The sequence below is a fragment of the Pinus tabuliformis genome, chromosome X, assembly GCF_031772625.1.
Source record: "Pinus tabuliformis cultivar Carrire ecotype Pingquan chromosome X, CPIR1, whole genome shotgun sequence".
NCBI lineage: Eukaryota > Viridiplantae > Streptophyta > Pinopsida > Pinales > Pinaceae > Pinus > Pinus tabuliformis.
In genome coordinates this window covers 464,272,412-464,278,139 of record NC_142308.1, presented here as the reverse complement: position 1 = coordinate 464,278,139, position 5,728 = coordinate 464,272,412, and the positions used below count along the sequence as shown (strand labels likewise).

General features: G+C 38.5%; 1 pseudogene; it reads right to left on the bottom strand.

The window, feature by feature from the left end:
• Nucleotides 1–1,552: 1,552 nt before the first annotated feature.
• LOC149140652 (endoglucanase 1-like) lies at nt 1,553–3,926 on the bottom strand (annotated as a pseudogene).
• Between the last annotated feature and the right edge of the window lie 1,802 nt (nt 3,927–5,728).

Genomic DNA, 5,728 nt, shown 5'->3' with positions numbered 1-5,728 from the left:
TTTCGCGTATCTAGGTTCATGCACCACGAAGCTGATTTCACGGAGCTACCTTTACGCTCTGCAAGACTATTTACCAGACTTGGATTTCGAGCAACACTGAACTATTCTAGAAACTTAATGAATAGTCACACCAAAAAATAACAATATAGGTTTGGAGCAACACACTAAAACTTAGTATTCATTTCTTAAATATGAAAATACATTTACATGAGACTGTCGCTCATTTATAAAGTAAAATAAAAGTTTTATAGTGATTTAAACTTACACACAGTAAAATAGACTAACTGTTGTTTTCTTCTAACTCCATTTTCAATTTATGTAATAATATAATGTGTCTTATCTCATATTCTTTTTTAGTCCCATATCATATTATTTTAAAAATATAATTTTCATTATGTATTTATTTTTAGAATAAATACTTCATATTGCATCAAAACACTGAAGTGTACATATAGACAATTACAGAGTCCATGACTTCATTGTTCTCTTGAACAAATAGAGAAACGACCTTATCAAAGAGTTCGAGAAAGACTACCAACATCCAAAAAAAAAACACATAGATATTCTCCACTGGACCAGAAAAATGAATGTCCAGGTACCATTAAAGATCAACCATATCAGAGAGGCACAACAGAGAAATCACCATACTGGAATCAGACGAAAAGCAATTTGAAACTCAAAATTTGTTGAGCGTAACATCATCATGAAAGCGACAGACCAGCTCCCATCAACAATTGTGTAGAATGTCAACAAATTTGAGCATGAAACTGTGCAGCCATAAACCAAGAATTCCTTCAGTATCCGTTGTTGGGGCAATAGAGAAACCACATATAACCAGTAGTGTTGATTTTTTTTTTCCAAGTTACTTGCAAATTTTATTATGAATTAAAAAAACAAAAGTACGTTTAGCAATATAAATGAGATACTAATTGAAACTTCGATTAGGATTTACTTTCGGTTTGGATTTACACATATTTCCCTGTAAGAGAGGAGAGAAGAGCAGGTGAAATAACAATGCAAGGTCACTTGATTTTATCAAATTTTCAGTCTATTATATCCAATGGCTTTCGGGCGAGTGGAATGGAATTAATGATCGTTCATAGGAAGGCAATTTTTAATCTAAAAGATCATGTGTATATTTAGCAACGCTTTATCAATTCAAAGTTGTTGTAATTGCGTGAGTCCTATTTTGAATCTACATCGCAAAGAAATTGAAAGAAATACTGAAATCTCCACCATGTGGATATAATTAAACGTAAGTTCATATAAACTTTGCAAATATGAATGCAAATATAAATGTGAGGTTACATGATACTGACAGACTGTAAGTTGGATCCACCAACTTGTAAGTCAAACCATTTTTTACTACAACTAATAGATGAAGGTAAAGATGGAGATCACCTGCATCTTGCCAGAAGAAAGAAAAGAAAAAACAAATGCAAAGAGTGAAAATTTTATATGTGCAGAAGCATATAGAGAGAATATAGAGAGTATTGTTACTGAGTAGTGGAACAATATGGCAATATGATGGGAGTATAGAATTCTGCAACAACTAAAACGAAGATCCGAACTGTGCCAAATAGGCGAGGCAATCGACGAATGGAGCATTGATATAGGTGGTGGGTTCAGAGGGCACATAGTCGTTGCACTCGTCGGAAAAGTGGTCATTGTTGTTAGGTCCTCCAACTACAGCACCGACAAGAATGTTTGGGTTGGGACCGTTGCTATACAACGACTAGAAGCCATCATTGCAGGAAATATTTTGGGGATGGTTGTATATGGAACGCAACGACGAACCCCTGTGATGTATACGTTCTGGAAACTTGGCGCCGTAGCCCACCATGTATGACATTTCCAGAGGGTTGTCTCCCAGTATATAGTCCACCTGTTCAGAAATATAATTTAGAAGATAACGATCATGAGTAGGTCTAAAAGCACCGTCTGCGCCCCAAAGGCATAAAAAGACAGTAGTCAGCGATTGTACCTGTCTTTTCGTAAGATTACGTATCTGGGTTGGAGTAGCTATGATGTTCCCGCATCTCACCACCTGGTTGGAAATGCTCAAATGCATAAGTAAAAAGCAAGAAAGTTGTGGATGTCACATATTGCAAATTACTATCACTCATGTCGAAGAGCAGCCCCCTACAAAATCTCAAATCAAATAAGTTAGCCTAGACTTTAATCATCTGCCAAACCAAACAAATATAGTACGCTCACCCGCGGCTAGATAAAACTATAAAATTTTACAAGGTGGATAGTCTAAGTCAGTATTGTTGATTCTCATGAAGATTAACCTGGTGTGTACTGCGCCAAAGAGGATGGTGTTTCGGGCAAGAGAGAGCAAATGAAGTTGTCAGCATGGCCCTTGTATTCCTCAAGGGACTTGGAATTTTCTGACAGAACTTCCTGCAATAAGATTGCAGAAATAGATATAATGATGCGTGCTTAATCCAATATGGTTAGGAGCATGACTGTAGTTTGGTGCATAATTTAACCTTAGCCAAAAGAACTCTGGTTCCTGCAAGCTTTTCATCCCTGCTGAATAAATTGACGTTGTCGTCAGCGCCAAACATCTAGCCATTTGATTGAATGTAGGTGAGATATGATACACTCCCTGAGGCTTTTTGTAACCATGCTGCACCCCACAGTAATTCGTCCTGCAAGCAAAAGAGTACGATGTCGTGAGGATCATATTATTATTCTCTAATACTTCATATATATTGTCGATAGATAGAGGGAGCACTCACATGATATCCGGAGTAAGAGCAATAGAATGGGCACACTTCCGACTGGAGGGAGTCACTGTAAGCGCCTGTGTGTTTATCCGTGAAATCAAATATCTTGTCTCAACAAACAACAAAGACGCTGAGATGAATGAAAAGATGAGAATTTTAGCTCTTTCAATTGTTGTTATTATACCTGCATTGCAGTTTGAAGGAGAAGCTGAGAATAAGTACGGTCCGTTGTGCTGAATACCATGGACGCAGCTGCAAGAGCTGCAGCTGTTTCTGCGGCAACGTCAGAGCCTGGATGTTCAACATCTATTTTATTTATAGAGATTGCGAGGTGTGTCCATGTCTTCGGGCCTCTCCCAGCACTTGTGATCCTTATTCGGATCGGCTACCTGTACTTTTATTGACCATTCATCATGTGTCAATATGTGTATATCTGTGATTCCATAATACATTCTGCAAGTGTCCGTCAATATCTACATGATTCCATAGTACATGCTACAGTGTCTATCAATATATCCATAATATACACAGATAAACACCGCACGGGTTCCTCTCTTTGTATGTTTGTACCATAAAAGAATATCTGCATTACTTGCACGTAAAGAACATCAGGATGTGCAACGGCTTTAAGTAGGTAATCTGTGGCCCAACGGATGGAATTTTTTGCGTGGTCGAGGTCATCTCCAATGTACTCTCCGAATTCCAAAACGCTCCATGACAGCATGGTAGTCGTGAAAGCCATTGGGAAACCGACCTTCACATTGTCTCCTGCGTCATAATATTCTCCCATCAAATCTACCTGCAATGTAATTTAATATGAAATCAAATGTTAAACGAGGAAACCATCAATACAGCTCATCCAGATGCCAATATGGAATCCAGATTAGAAAACTGTTCAATGTGTGCAGGTGAAGGGATGACTGAATATACGTTTACTGCAGATCCATCTGAACCGGCGAAATCTCCTCGCCATCTCATCCTCTGGTTGGGAGGAAGCTTGCCAGATCTCTGACCTTCGAAGAAAAGAATGGATTTGGTGAGAGCATCTTTATAGTTTTGAGACATAGAGGATGCACGTCCCCCATAATATGTATAATGTGCCATATTATTCAACTGACCAGCGGCTTCTACTGGTGTCACCATTTCCATCCATAGTAAACCTAAAATGAATGCTAGCAAAGAAGATGCGCAAGCTTCACTTTCTCAAGTAACTACAACAGCCACAAGGCACAATGTCAAATGGGTTGCTCCTTTGCTACACGGGCAGTTATACAGCGGGAAGGAGGAGAAATGTGAATTTATAGAAAATTTGAATGAATAACTTGAGTTCAAGGATTGTCGATATGTTGGGAATTTCTAATAATTCTAGAACAGAGAAACAGAGAATAATGCTTTGTTTTAACACAACGGAAACTAAAAATCGTTTGCTGAATGCAGTGTTCCAGCAACAGAGTTTCGTCAACTGAGTTTTAGCAACGGTGTTTCAACAACGCTAAAACTGGTGTTTCAGCAACACTCTGTTTTTTACGCCGAGAAACTATTTTCTGAATACGGTGTTTCAGCAACGCTCAACAACAAAAAAAAACTTGTATTAATTAACAAGATTGCTGTTACAAAATTCTTCCTCTCACAGAGGGATTACAGTAGGAACGCTTCAGATGCAGTTCCAAAAATTTCACTCTGTCTCTGCCTGCAAATTTGACACTGTTGTGTCTGCACTTCTGTGCATTACAAAAAGCAAAATACTCTGTCTCCTGTTTTGAAATTTTACACTGCTGTGTGTAAAAATCTCTTCATTCGCGCTGCTCTTCACAATGGCGCTCAGGCTGTAATATCTCTGCACTGCTGTGCATTACAGACTCTGTCTTCTCCTGAAAAACATTACACTGCTGTGTGTAAAACTTTCAATACATGTGCACTGCTGCATCTCACATCACCTCTCTATCACTGCATTGCTGTGCATAAAACAACTTCTTACATTGCTCTCGCACTACTGCGCATTACATTTCATGTTCTCTCAACAAAAACGAACTTCACGTTGCTGCGTGCTTCCCTTACATATGCAATTCTACACTGCAGCGTATTCTTTACATTACATCCACACCGCTGTGTGTATTAGATTCAACCTGCTGGAAGAATTCTCCTTACATTCACTGTTGCGAGTTTCTCTTTGCATTGCATTCAAAAAAACCAGACATTCATGCTCTCCTGCGTTTTGCCCTCTTTTTCATTGCACTCAACTGCTCTTCACTTACATTTCTCAACAGACAACAACAAACATTATATTCAACAACACAACAAAAAACTACTTAAATTTTTATGACAAGACTAGGAATTAAAACAAGGTATGGAGGGGCAGACAAATAAGTTTAATTCCTGAAATTTCTGGATGTTGCGGTACATTCCCCATGTCCACAATAAAACCTGGTGTTTACTATTTTTACCAACTCTGCAATGAGTTTTGTGTTCTTAAATGTTTGATGTCCTTGACCCTCAAAAACAAAATTTTCACCGTGTAAGGAAAAATCTAGTCTCGATCTACTGTTTTAATTGGTGCGGGGAAGTGTACTAGTTTTCTGGAAACAGTACACAGCACGGGAAATTAACATTTCAACACTCTCCTTTAATTTCAACTACTGGGTTATCAGTCATACCCAGATATTTCCTTAAAAACTCAAAACTTTTTTGTCTATTCGTATCAGCTTTCCTTTCATCGCTCTCACTATTGTGCTCAGGCACTCCAATCAATCTCGAGCCACAAAACTGTGCCTAGTTACTGTTCTGGAGAATAAGAGTACTGTCTTTGCACCTGGCTATATCCATTGGGGCATGATTTGCACTTGTGCTTTCTGGGAAAATCAGTGGGTCATTTGCTCTCAGTTCCTTAGATGTTCCTTCGAATGCCATAGCAGCTGCAAAAGTATTCTTATCATCATGTAATATCCTCTTTCTCTCTACCTCAGACAAGATTTCCAACCTTTGCATCTCCAAGC